The sequence below is a fragment of the Anticarsia gemmatalis genome, chromosome 6, assembly GCF_050436995.1.
Source record: "Anticarsia gemmatalis isolate Benzon Research Colony breed Stoneville strain chromosome 6, ilAntGemm2 primary, whole genome shotgun sequence".
Lineage (NCBI taxonomy): Eukaryota > Metazoa > Arthropoda > Insecta > Lepidoptera > Erebidae > Anticarsia > Anticarsia gemmatalis.
Genome location: NC_134750.1, coordinates 1,926,737 through 1,941,535, shown reverse-complemented (window position 1 = coordinate 1,941,535; position 14,799 = coordinate 1,926,737). Strand labels below are relative to the sequence as shown.

General features: G+C 33.9%; 1 protein-coding gene and 1 non-coding gene across 2 annotated transcripts in view; one reads left to right on the top strand and one right to left on the bottom strand.

The window, feature by feature from the left end:
- The window catches only part of CenG1A (Centaurin gamma 1A), a 333,064-nt gene that overhangs the window by 156,894 nt on the left and 161,371 nt on the right, over positions 1-14,799 (bottom strand). The gene's annotated exons all lie outside the window — the stretch shown is intronic.
- TRNAH-GUG (transfer RNA histidin (anticodon GUG)) lies at positions 11,020-11,091 on the top strand. Its single transcript has one exon. It is a non-coding gene; the product is annotated as a tRNA-His (tRNA).

Sequence of the window (14,799 nt, the reverse complement as noted above, 5' to 3'; positions counted from 1 at the left end):
TGTTTCGTTGCTCTACTCCTTTTTCACTTCGCTATTATTACATTTTGCAAATTATTATTTTTTGTTTAGAAATCTGTCTTTATATATACACAATAAGACTGAACTGCCGTCATTTTGAATGAAAATTATTCTTTCTGAAAATTAGTCTGATTGGTTTTTAAAACTGTTTTTCAAAAGCAAATTACGGCGTAAAAACGCGGTTAAAAATGGACTAACGAAAAATCGGTACGTAGTGGTATCAGTATCAATGGACTAAATATATTTTTTGTGGACATTTTTAATACGAGTCATTGACCCATTCTACACACTTAAAAAAAAAATAGCACAATCCATTAAAATTAAAAATTACGTCACATAATCTTTCAAGTCAACAAAATTTACTCGCAAATTCAACAAAGATTTTCGTTTTCAACTAAAATCCATTAAAATATAAAAAAGTCAAACACAAAAACGTTGGAAAATTAATGATACGCTTCTTCATGTAATTGTATGAAACGTGTCCATTCCATACAAGTTTGCTCCATTTGTGTCACCGCCACTGTGCCTTTTTAGATAATGATATTAAATATTGAACAGTTGAAATCATTCGCAGAAATGATTTATCATTTTGTGACATGATTGCCGGTTTAAAGTGTTTTTTTTGAGGGAGGATCCGGGAATAATGCGATAAAACCGTTATGGGATAGATAAAACGACTTTATTTTATAAAAATTCTATTTAAAGTTCTAGCCAAAATTACTGACCTTTTTCAAGTTTCAAATTTTGCTAAGTCAGCCCTGTTCGATTGGCATGGTACTATTTACTTCAAATTCCTAAAGCAACACACGTATGATTAATGATTTGTAAATACAGAACATTAAAAATAGAAAAGCTATAACTCGAACCAATAACTCAAACAAAACTATTTTTACTTTAACTACCACGCAATAATAAATCACATCAATACGAGTATTTACAATCGCAGACCTTGAAAAAATAAATCTCTAACAAACACCAATACCGTAACGGATTAACTCTAAAACCACAAATGACAATATTTCCCATCACTCATTTTGACAATCAAACGTCAAACTTGAACTTGACATTAGGGAGGCGACAATAGAGGCCCAATTAAAATGTATTTAGAAAACTAATCCTTAAAAAAAACAACGCGAAACATCTCAAGTTACCCTTCAAAAAATTTTTACGTATTTGCATAAGATTTGCACAGTTCCTGTCTTCAAGAAACAAAAAACCATCAAACAAAAATGAGCCTTTACTATCTCAACATAAGATTCAAAATAACTATTGACTGCATTCCTAGTTATTTCCTACATTATAAATTCAAGAAACAAACTCTACCTAATTGGAACAGACAAATCCCTTTGTGACGTCACATGTCGGTAAAATATTGGTTACACGGTTATTGCTCGCGTGAATGACCGATAAAAAACTATTGTTTGGAGCGCGTAAGTTAAGATTAGTAGGATAAGTAGCATTGCGAATTGTATGTACAAGGTCATTTGCATGGGAGAATGGAGCAATGTTTAAATTCTGTAATAGCAAAAGACAACAATAGTAAAGAATTTCGGAACTCAAGTTTCAATAGTGATGAGTTTGTTCAAACAGAAAAAGTATTCGTATCGAAAAATAATTTGTACACAAGGAAATAAAAGCTACGTATTTTAAAGATTGCTCATGGTTGTTCTAGGTTAGTTAATTGGCAATGCACCAACGGACTTTCTATTTACTTCTAAATTGCAACTGTCGTAAAGACAAAGATATTTGGGATTTTACAATCATACGAATCAGAGACCCAAAATTACTGATAACACATACTTTGTTCTATTTGGAAGAACCCAATCAATTGCAATAAAATCCCAACAATTGTTTTCCCCACAGACAATTGCAATGAACAGGCCCCCGAGGGTTGCCATAACTATAATAGTGTTACCAATCCCCAGTAGAAAGACTAGCCATGCAAGTAAATTGGATTATCAATACTGGCAATACTGGTGGGTGTCGAGGCGAATGCTTTAATCGCATCAGTGACGGTGTACTCCACCTTGATTGAGGATTCTACACTTAAAACGTGATTTGTTAGGCATCATTCGTATTTATCTATACGGTACTCGGTCTATGATATACGATCAGCTCGAGGCTTGGACTCGAATACCAACGTCTTAGAATGTTGGCTTGCAGAAACTCTCAAAAGATGGCTCTAATTGGTAGTGAAACAATGAGCAAGGTAATCAATTGAAGGTGTAGAAAAGTAGTCTTAAAAGTACTTAATGTAAATCTTTTCTAGATTAAATGATATGAACATAGATACAGCCAGTTGTGTATAATATAGGTACATCAGTCATTTAGCTAAATGGAAGCAGATTAGTTACTTTGAAAGAACATTGATTACAAAACAAAGCAAGAAATAAGTATTAAGTTACCAACATAATCAAAAGTCAACGAAAACCATAACAAACGGATTTGTCTACAAAAAACTGACATCTTGATTCTCACAATAAAAACTAAAAAAAACGAAACTAAATATTAATAAGACCGCGTAACTAAAATAAGATCCCACAAAATCTTACGAAATGGTAAAAAAAAATAAAAATTCAATTCGACGCAAAAAATTTGGACCCTTAACTGCAAACGAAAGGGACATCCCTTGATGTATTTTTTATGTAATTGAAGAAGGGTGCAAAATAAAGTTGCAATTTTAAGACGTTGCGATTGGACAGGAATGGCTAGGGGTGACACCCAAGAGAAAAGGGCGGACCGTATGAGGGTCTGTGAGAAGATTATTAATTTTTAAAGAGACACCCTTGTGGGTAAAATAATACTGTATTTGGGTCTGCATCTAGATATTCATATGTACGTTTAATGATGTTAAGAAGCCATGTTTTCACTGAACCAGTTTTATTTGTTGTAATTTTGATCTTATCATTGAAAAACCTTCAAGTAAAAGAAAGTCTCCTTTATTGTTGTTTCGTCAAAACTGGACGTAATCCATACACGTTTAACTTTTGACAATATTTGAGTAATTTGTTCATAAAATTAATTTATGGATTCAAAATTGGGGCGTTATTTTGTACCAAATAACCCTCTTCAAAATCAAACTTTAATTTATACACTTGCGAATTTATTTATTTAAGATCTGTTCACATTACCATAAAATTAATTACAATAACATTTCACGGACCTAATTAACACAATAAAGGAACACGACCCATTAAAAAACAAATCTAACATAATTTGAATTTAAAATGTACCTCCTTGAGATTTTGAGAAAACAAAGAGAATCGTAAATCAAAATATTTTTCTTATACAATGTCTTCACGGGTTGCGCGCGCGCATGCACAATGGCATTTCTCAATATCAATGACATTAGACGCTTCTATCAAAGGCGTTGAACAAATTTATGAGCCGTAAAACCCATTAGAATTATTCGTACACTATAAATCATAGGAAATGTATGGTGAACTATAGTAACAGTATAATTTCACTGCAATGATATGGTTACGGATCGTTTAGCAAATCGGTAGATCGTGCTGAACAGAACTTAGCAACATAGGGCACATTTTTCTATGAAGTGAACGATAAAGAAGACAATAATAATAGCACAGCAGAAATAGAGTTCATGAATGTATTTTAAGCTTCAGAAAACTCAGATAATGATGACGGATTATCGAACCAAAAAGTAACAGAACTCAAGAATAATGAAACAAACTTCGAATAGTTGCCGGTTATCTTAGAAAAAAATAACCTCGTTGACCTGAAAGCCCGGAACTCAATCATAACACGTCAAAAGAGACGTGTACAACAAAACGGTGCAACGATGCAACGGACGGCAAACAATTGACAATAGCTGCCGACAAATAGTCGCAGGACACGACAGATGGTACGAAGATTTACTTAAAAATACGAATAATCGTGCGACTAAGCTTCCGTGTTGCAAGACCGGTTTGGATTTGAAAATATGTTTGTAAAGCTGTGAGAAAATTGGGCTATAGTAATACTTTGCTTTGAAATAATTGTGTTCGTTGGTGTAGGAAGCGGATGTTATTTCCTTGAGACAATCTCGCTAGAATTGATTCCCAGGAAATTTTCGTTACAATGCCTTCCAGATAAAACTTCAAAGAAAATACGTGTAAAGAGTAATTTGTTTTGTTTTTGAACATTTTTCTTGAACACCTATATCGATGGTTATTAAGTTAATAGAAAATTAAAACCCGCGACGCGTCCCAATTCCCACAAAACAGAACAAGTGACACTAATCCTTCAGAACCGTTGACCATAAAACAGCTTATAACCGTAATCTAATATTTAGCAATATGATTACCGATAATGCTATTAAGATCACAAACGTAGATCTAAACATGATAATACAACAAAAGACATATCTTAAGTAACAAAATGTTACTTATGAAATGTTATTGTTGACCCAAGGGTTGGAAAGGTCGAACCCTTTCTTGTCATAGATGATTGTCATGACAATGTCAAAATTTGCAACGTGACAAGTCATGTCAGAATGCAGTTTGATGAGGTTCGAATGAATGCAGCAAAGGAATTGTAAGGAGTTTCACACGCATGCGCTGTCGATCAAAGTGGAGCGACTTGCAAGTCACCCTACGGTGTAGTAGCTACAAACAATGGTATCAAAAGTGTTTTGGTGTGTGCAAGTAAATGTAGTGATAATAATATCAAAACGCCCCATGTTGCAAGTGAATCTTTCTTCCCATAAATACTTTCGAAAGGGTTTTAGGTCAGACCAGTAATTCTGCGATCTGTATCAAAACTAAAACTGAATACAGTAACATCAACTTATATACTGGGTACTGATTTACGTAATAGATTCTAGAAGAAAAAGTTATATTATCTCTTAGATTACGCCATTAACCTCACACATTTCTCTCATTTTGTGCGCGTAGGATGACAATGCAGCTGATACAATCCACTTTCCCAGAAAACGTAGCTCAAATAAAAAAATATTTACATGCTTGTGTAACAATTGAACAAGATCGTGAAATATTGGTCATATTATTCAAAATTTTGCAATAAACAAACGTGATCGCAAACTTTGCTCCCTATCTCTTTATTATATCAAAATTCCATTCAGGAATCTGTCATCTCATCAAAGAGCCGTCTTTCCTTGTTTCCCGAAATATTGTTTGAACAAACGCCCTGATATTTAAGTCTTGATATATATACATCGACAGTTTTTACAAATATATCATGCAGTTTTAAAAATACATCATCGACTTTATCACCTTCACTTAGAGTTGATTTTTCTTTGATTCTTTCTTTATTAGGTGCATGATTTTTTTGTGTTACTTGATCTAATAAATCGCTAAGATAAAGTAGGGGGCTTGCGGTATTCAATGGTGCTATCGAGTGAAGAAAAATAGACCGAATCGTAAATATTGTAATGTTATAGTTCGGTTTCCCTTACTTGGGGATATTTTGCGATACCTTCCATGCATACATAAATAAGGGGAAGATATTACTGTTGCGGTTAAATATTATTATCACGACGGGAATTTATGGTGAGTTTGACTCCATTTAATAGCAGACCCTACACATATACAATGTAAAAATGTACTTAACTAAATGAAGTCCGAAGCAAATGTTTTAAATAATAATTTACCGATTACTTTCTTAGTCGAACTTAAGACATGCATGCATATGCATTTGAAGTGATTATGATTAAGTTATTTATATTTATTTATTTAAATAATTACGTCTAGACTAGTCTCACGTATGTTAGAATTTGTAAGAAGTAAATTTTCTTATTCGAGGCTTCCAAAAGTGCTTCGTAAATTACTAGGTCCGACAAGGATCTACAATTGCCCATTCGTTGAAATAAACGCCTGAAATCATAACTTTTAAACTCTCGCGTTGCATGTTTAATGTATAATAGAATACGGGAATTAACGCGAACACGCATTTTACCTTAAAATGCCTAGGTAAAATGCGTGTTCGCGTTAATTCCCGTATTCTATTATACATTAAACGCCTGAAAGTTGTACCATTAGGCCGAATGAGACAATAAAATTAGTTTTGCAAACCTACATAAATACTTTATTTAAGCTACGTAGTTGATAGTTTGTGCAATTAATCTTGAAGGATATTTAGACTAAATTAGGTATGTCGCTATTTATTTATTTTGCTTTTGTCAACATTTGGTTAAATATGTAATGGTTTTCATTTTACTAATAATAATTTGTTTAAAATATTCGCACATTAACCAATCAAATTCAATAAACAAATAAAATTAAATTTATTATTACGCAACATGCTTTTATGAGAATTCATAGACGTACAATTATTGGGTTAACCAATTTAGGAGAAATTTTAACGCACCGCAAAATCAGAACAAATATTATAGGACATATCTATAAATAACATTGCACAGCCACAACCCTTAGGCCAAAATTACAAAGGATATTTTTGTGGGTCAGATACCCCTTGTTTAATGTAGGATTCATTTTGCTTTTGCCAATTTTAAAGTCCATATTTCAAAGATATTATTATTAGATTCAGTTATAATTATATTAACCATCAGTACACTTTTTCCGTTTTTCTATGGAGTAAGAATCAGTTAGACGGTTCCCCATCACTTCAATTTAGTGGGCTGCAAAATATTATAATATTAGGTTGGGGAAAAAGTCTTTTCGTATTATAGTTTGTATGTTCTTGTAATAAAATCTCTTTACCTTCAAGAATCACGAATGAGTACACGGTTCATAAGGTTTCTTTCAGTGAGCTCGTGAGGTACCCAAATATCGAGCGTTTTTGTGTAGAGAAAAGATTTTATTACAAGTTCATATACTATAATGCGAAAAGACTTTTTCCCCGACCTAATATTACGTGCTTCTTTTCCGATTCCTAACTATAATGTGCCAGAGCTGAATAAATTGGTTCTTATGACCTGCGTACAGCACGCCTTTGGCATTTAATCCGTCTTTTTACAACGTTTATACATAAAGTTAATACATCAATAAATTGGGTCTATCCCACTAGTCCCGTTGAGTTGTCCCGTGACGGGACAACTGGCACTATTTTGTCCCAGTTGTCCCGTGGCGGGACAAGTGACACTGTTTTGGTGCCATTTGTCCCGTTGCAGATAAATCACGGGACTAATGGGACAGACTGAAGGGTCAAAACAACTGGTTCCATTGAGTTGTTGTGTCACAACAGGTACTTGGTACTTTGGTAAGATAGCAGATGATGAATTGTATTTGTACGCTACTCTATGTAAACCTTAAATTCACAAGAAGTTTCTTTTTACCATTTTTCACTTTAAATTTAATTAACAAGAGTAGAATCTAAAATGTTTATCCGAAATTACCTACTTGAAAAAACATAATGTAAGGAAACTAAGAATATATTGTTAACAGGCCCCTGGAGCAGCTTAAACACTCAAGTCAATTCAACATGTACCTAATGTAATTTCAACTTATCTACCAGAAATTAAGTAAAAATGTACTACAACGCAACGTATAACGTCTACTATCTTATCAAAGTACCAAGTACCTGTTCTCACACAACAACTCAATGGAACCAGTTGTTTTGACCCTTCCGTCTGTCCCATTAGTCCCGTGATTTTTCTGCAACGGGACAACTGGCACCAAAACAGTGTCACTTGTCCCGCCACGGGACAACTGGGACAAAATAGTGCCAGTTGTCCCGTCACGGGACAACTCAACGGGACTAGTGGGATAGACCCAATAAATTAAGCTTCACAAAACTAATCTGATATTTTCGTATACTTTCAACAAGGAACTCACAAATCAAAATTTACATTAGACTATTTGTTCTCCGACTTATAATAATGTAACATTTTTTATTTAAACAAAGGGTTTGCACAGGAGCTGTATCATCAAGTCTATCATTTGTATAACGTATAGGATCAGTTGCATTGTGCAATACCGCTGCAGGCACTACGGATTGCAACTGACGCGGAAGATATCTTCTCGCAATGTTTTATAAACCTTTTACTGTTATGCCCGAGGGAATATCGGATGATATAAAGGTTTGGAGTAAAAAATGCTTCAATATGTGACTATGTCAAAGGTGGATTTGATGTTTGTTGAGATCATGGTATATGAATCGGGAGTTGCGATAATTTTACTAAATCTGGCTAATATCTACTTTAATTTGACGGTCGATGCACTAGTAAATTTTATCAGAAAATAAATAGCAGCGCTGAGAGACCAATAGCAAGGTGGTCTAGGTAATCTAGGTATCTAGTACATTATACTTACAAAGTACATAAAATGAAACAAAGTTCAGAGCATTTACTTTAACAAGATTGGTTAAGGACAAAGACGACACGAGTGTACAACTTGTGTTCCATTGTCAACCAAGTCTTCAAAAAGAAGTGCAGTGTAGATTTCTAATATTAATAAAGTATTTAAAAATTCTATTCTATCCACTGCCTTATCTAGTTATATAAAAATAAATTTAACCCATTATTGTCCCACTGCTGGGCAAGGGTCTTCTCCCGTAATGAGAGAGGGGTTAGGCCGTGAGTCCACCACGCTGGCCAAGTGTGGGTTGGGGACTCATATATAGTTATACTGACTGTAAAACCTTTGATTTAACCACCGTTTGAACTTAAAAAAGCAACACCGTCGTTTAAGGGTCTACACTCTACAGTGACCAGATCTATGAGTGACCATTCATCTATTGTACACCGGGATGTAACAACGGTCACGGTCATTCTCTATGGCTAGAAGGTTATTTTGTGTGTTTGTAGCAACAATAGCCACGGATGGTTTGTTAAAGACAAGGTGAAGTGGGAACATTTTTGTATGGAATCATTGGAGCATTTGGTCAAAGTTAGGCGTGTATTTCGTCCATATTATTATCATTTAAATGATATCAGTAGTTAATATTTTATAGGTATGTAGAAAAGTACCTGATTTAGGTACTTCAGGACATGATAGTTAAGTCAGTACTGAATAGCAGAATACCTATCTATAAAGAGAAATAGGTGTTATGACTTATAAGCTAAGATTTGTTTCAGGCTTTGTATACATTTGTAGCCTTTCCTAATTAAAGAACAGTGTGTCATGATTCATTTGTAATTTTGAGGGTAAAGAAATGGTTCTTATCTTTAAATCATAGTTCTACGGCACTAGAAACAAAATATTTTTAAAGAATACTTGACAGCAGAATTTCAACCGAACCAACCAATAAGACATAATCATATCTTTACCCAACTAGAATTACCCACCCTATAAGATACATACACCATCATTCTAATAAGTCTCACTTCCAAAATTCTCAGACGAAATACAAATACAAAAGCAAATTAAAAAGCTGTTATTCCCAGTCTAAAACACGGAATACATGTAAGTGGAATGTTCCCATCTCATTGCGAATTATTACTTACAAGAACCAGTTGTAAGGATAATGAGGCCGCATTTAGAATGATATATTTTATTAGAGCATTGTGTACAAACAAGTACTGGATAACTCCTTGAGATGAAGGGATGCGGTAAACGACATTTTGCTGGGGTCTTACTCAAATTGTGAGTGAAAAACCTTATTTAAAGCGAAATGTAAATCGTTTCGGGTAATATTTGCCGATCTATGCAAAATTAAAGGACTAGAGATGTCGTTTAAAAATAAATTTAGTTGTCTAGTAGAGGCCTGGTAGTGCTAGGTTTTATAATAACTATGAATTCTGAAAAAAATATTTATACTCATCTAATTTAAAGATAACAAACAAAATGCTACACAAGAAACAATGCCAAAACCGAGATAGGCAAACTGAACTACAAAGACTTCATTCTAACTAGTTTGAAATGTAACTTGAAACGGCTACAAAACATTTCTGATTAGAATGACATAATAAGACCGTTTCTTTACTCTTATTAGTTTTGCCAGTTACTACATTCTCCCTAGCAACAGTAAGACGGGTATTTCATAATCCATCTAGTTAGCTCACCCAATTTGCGCGCGACAAGGGTCATTTCAATGCGTTCGCCTATTGTGCGCTCTCTGGGCGAGAGCGCGCAAAAAATATGTCTTCGCGCACTGGTTTGAGACGTTGCCGAATTGTGATTTATCTTATGAATAGAATATTGAGTACCCGTTTCGTGTTAGGGTCGTGTAAGGCTATTGGATTCGGTTTGAATACACGAGTGACCAGTATTGCCCTGTATCAAGCACCGGCCGAGACGAATTACATAAAAAAATTCGAAGAAAAATAACCGTACAATGAATCTCCCAAAATTTCGCTTTCACAATGAATAATTTTAAGATTAGGGACATGAATGCAGATGATGTAAGGGTTTGTAGCTCTGTCTACCCCTATGGGAAAAGGCGTGACGTATGTATTTATGTAAGTAAACAAATACCGGGTTTGTTAGTGAAATTATTTGAGGATCCATTACCTTTGTGCTACCGGGGAAGTAATAAAAATATTAAAGAAAATACGCATAAAGTGAAAAACACATAACATATTAAGCACTAGTATTCAAGCAATGGCTTTTTATTTAGAACAAAACCGAGTGTTTAGAGCTCATTCTTCTTTGAATATTTACTTATAAAAAATCTATTTGATTTCGTTATTGAAATGTAACCTACCTAATTATGTATTGGAGATAAGGGACCGATAACAAAATTCAGTAACTTGTGCTAATCGTGGTCAATAAATAGTAAAAAGTAGCATATGAACATGAAAATAAATTACTTAATATCGACCTGTGCGAAATTAATCGTCGGTATTACTGTGCAGAAAATTCCAAAATAATAATATATTTTTGGCATAACTCAAAATAAAAATTGCTCTGTGTCAAAGCAAAGCAAAACGCCCCTCTCGCAAAATACTAAACTTGTTCAAGCAAAGTGAATGACTTGGCTTTCAAATATTTGATAATACATTGCAACATAATTAATTGATTATTGAACCGTCAAATTGTTATCAAATCGAATTTGTGCACTTGTTGCAATTTATTGAATTACGTCACATAACAATATAAGTTTTAACAGATAAGTAATTTCGACCACGATTCCATCGCTCCGATAGCCGTGATCGTCTAGTGGTTAGGACCCTACGTTGTGGCCGTAGTAACCCAGGTTCGAATCCTGGTCACGGCAGTGTTAAACACTGTCATGGCGGAGCATGCTTTTTGAACTTTTTGTACCATTTAACTTTACATTTGATTGAATGATATCCTGACTACGAATTAATGATTGCTCACCTTGAGATTTGATGACATTCCATTTAAGCACTGTATAGTGACCTCTAGTGAGAACTACAAACACTATTTAGTATCAACAGAAACGAGGAGGAAATTAGTAAAGCATTTCAACGATAGATGGCGTTACACAAACTTTTGAGCTATACAATACTAGATGGCGCTTATATTCAGTGTCCAAATTATCTACTAGATGTCGCTGTACGTAAACATTCGCTATTCGCCGCTAGATGGCAGTCCAACGCAAAGTTGTATAACGTTCTGCATAGATGGCGTTAGCATTTTTACTTTAAAGAAAAAGCTATGAAAGTGAATTGAATGATGTATGTTGCATTTATGTAGAAGATAAGTTACGAAAGTTTCACAGCACACCTGTGTTTGTTGCCGTGTACTAAAGGAATATGTTGTGAGAGCAATACCTAAGTACTCTTTTGTGTAATGATGTCTTTTTAATTTATTTCTTGTAGCGAAAAATATCTTCTTTTAACGAACGTATCAAATTTAACGCCCAAAGTCCTGTGCTATATTTATTTTTTACGTATAAATAAAGCCTTACGATTAATATCCTTCATGTGTTTTATTCATGTTACTAATGCATTAAAGAGTTGCATTGCTCGAAGTTAATTTCAACATAACTACCAGTATCCCGCGATTAGATACGTTACAATAAATAATAGTCATTTTTACATCAATCCATACAACGCATTGCAAAATAATTAAGTATCAATTTTTTGTACCATTTTCATTACTTTGGAAAAATATCTCAAACGGAAATTTAAAGGAAAATTGGTCGCACAAACATCAAGTTAGTACTTTCTCTCTCTCTTCCTGGCTATTCGTCCTATATGGTAGTGGTACTCAAGTTAGTACTTTATTGTAAATTATTATAAGAGTGTAAGTTCGACTACTGTATTGTACAAAAAACGATTCATTAAAGTTTACACAGTTATGACTAATATTTCACTTATCACTATTTTCCACATAGGGAATGTTCAAATATCGTTACTTAAGCGCGTATTTACTCCCGGTTAGGGAGTACATTTAGAATAAAATAAAAAGAAAAAAGCTTAAAAAGGGAATAAACTTGAATAAAAATAAAAACAAAATTATATAATAGTCCAAATGGTGGCCTTATCGCACAGTGGCAATATCTTCCAGGCAACAATTTTATATGAGTTTAAATGTTTGAATAGATAAACTACCGCCAAATGTACCTCAGAAACCGTGGGCTACTCGACGAAAGCCCATCTATAAAATAGCTCGCACATGATACTTGCCTATGATACATACACAATAGAATCCAATCGGTATACAACCGTTGACACGATTACAAAACAAACCACTTGAGTACTTGACAGTTAAGCTCATAACTTATTCTTGCAGCGACTGTCGCCGGCGCCGAGTAGCTTACACCGAACAAGGATGGTATCGGTATGGATACGGATAAATATACCTAAAAGTATATTCGGTTACGGATATTGACATGAATATGTCCAAAATCTAAGTTTTGGATAGATTCGGTAATGGTTACCTATTGTTGATATTTTTTAAATATAATTATAGAGTCTCCTCCCATACTAAGGGAAGGGTTAAGCCTTGAGCCCACCACGCTGGCCAATTTCGGGTTGGGGACTTTCCATACCTTCAAGAACTGTTCTTAAGAACTCTCAGGAAAATTTTTTTGGTAAGCTAGGTACAAATTCCATTTACAGATCCGGATTGGGTTACGCAGACTGTTATTAAAAGATTTTGGATTCAGTATCGAGATGGTACGAAAAATGTTTTAGTTACTGTTGCTAATACAGTTTATATTATTTATACATCGTCTACGGGTAGCTATGAGGAATCGTTTAAAATATTCTTTAGTTATAGTTCATCCCTAACATCAGCTACATACATAAACGGTGAACACGTCTGTCTATATCTATAAACACAATCTATAAGGATGTCAGTGTGTCATGTTATCTCTGCAGTGTTCTGCATTCAAGTAAACAGTCGTCAATAATAATGTGCTAAATTAATTATTTATTAGCTTTACTATCAATGAGAAGATGGTTCTAGATTTGTAGCCTCAAATTAATTTTTGACAGTTTATAAATAGAAAATCTGTGGAATCCTGAGTCATTTATCCAATATTGCTATAGGTTCTGAAACTTAATGAATAATTTTTCGTTTGAGAAAGTAACTCTGCCTGTCTGTTACTCAATCACGCCTAAACTACTAAACCAATTTGTATGAAATTTGGTATGAAGATATTTTGATACCCGAGAAAATGACGCATTCCCATGGGAAAATTCATGTAGCGGACGAAGTCGCAGGTCAAAGCTAGTACTGCTATATACATATGTCATACTGTTGCAGCTTTTCGTAATAATAATAAGTTCGATAATATTTGCTAGCCACTAACATACATTTCTAGAATAAGTAAGTGCATTGACCTACTACACAGTATTGCTGTTAAACAATATAACATTTAGAAAAGTCAGGGTAAGTTAATGTGTAACAACAGAGCAGACTTGGCCGGTCATCGTGTAAAGTAGTATATAAGCTCGATACTTGGCAAGCCGATTACACTTAGCAGCCAGAACTTGAAATGTAGCCACTAGCGGAGATTACATTCTAATTTTATTATTACACCACGTCTGTATTATTTGTAGAAGGCTACTTACCTATAATAAATCTAATATATGAACAAAATTGTATTAAATTTTGTATTTTTATACAACATGTCGATTAATTCATGATTTTTGGAAAAAAACTAGCTCCGTGGGTAAAGTAACCAGCAGTTTTGTAAAATCTAGAAAGCGTGAGTAGCGTTGGTAATAGTATAGTAGAGATTCCAATCCACGACCTCCTAATGCTGTTATGTATATTCAAGACATTTTAAAAAATACTCGATAACATGAATTTTGCATATTTGGTATGACTATTCATCTTCTAAATAGAAAAAAGGAGAAAAGTAACGCCTAATAAAATGTAAAGTCTACAGCCTAAACATTTTATAAACGACTTAAACCAATACGAACTTATTCTTCGAACCCTAACACCTTCATATTTTTATAGCACTGAAACAAAACGCGTTCATCGCACGCACAATTACTCGGCTAATGTCTTGACAAATGATGCCGAATGTCTCGCTGACAGACTGACAACTGTGACACCTCACATCCGTTCCCTGGACTTTTTGTGAGTCTTCAACTGAAATATTATGAGCTTTTTATTGTTATTTTTCATTTATCTTCAGTGGTTAAGAATAGTTTTATATAAACTAACTTTTACGTGAGATTTGAAATAACCGAATTATATTGACCTATCTATGGTCTTAGTATAACCAGTCTCCATATTTTGAACAGCTAATGTTACTTTTTAATAACTTCAAATATCCATCATATCCTATATTTATAATATTAGTATAGATTAACGTTTCTTTAAAAAATACATACATATTTAGAAGCACGCTAATTATACATATTATGCTCGAGGGTATAGACAGAAATGTATGGATCCCATGTTTAGCCATTTCGGTACAATATTCGTCTTTCGTAATACAAGCCAATATAACATTTCACGTTATTTTTTATAATTGGAAAATTTAACCACTGTTGGA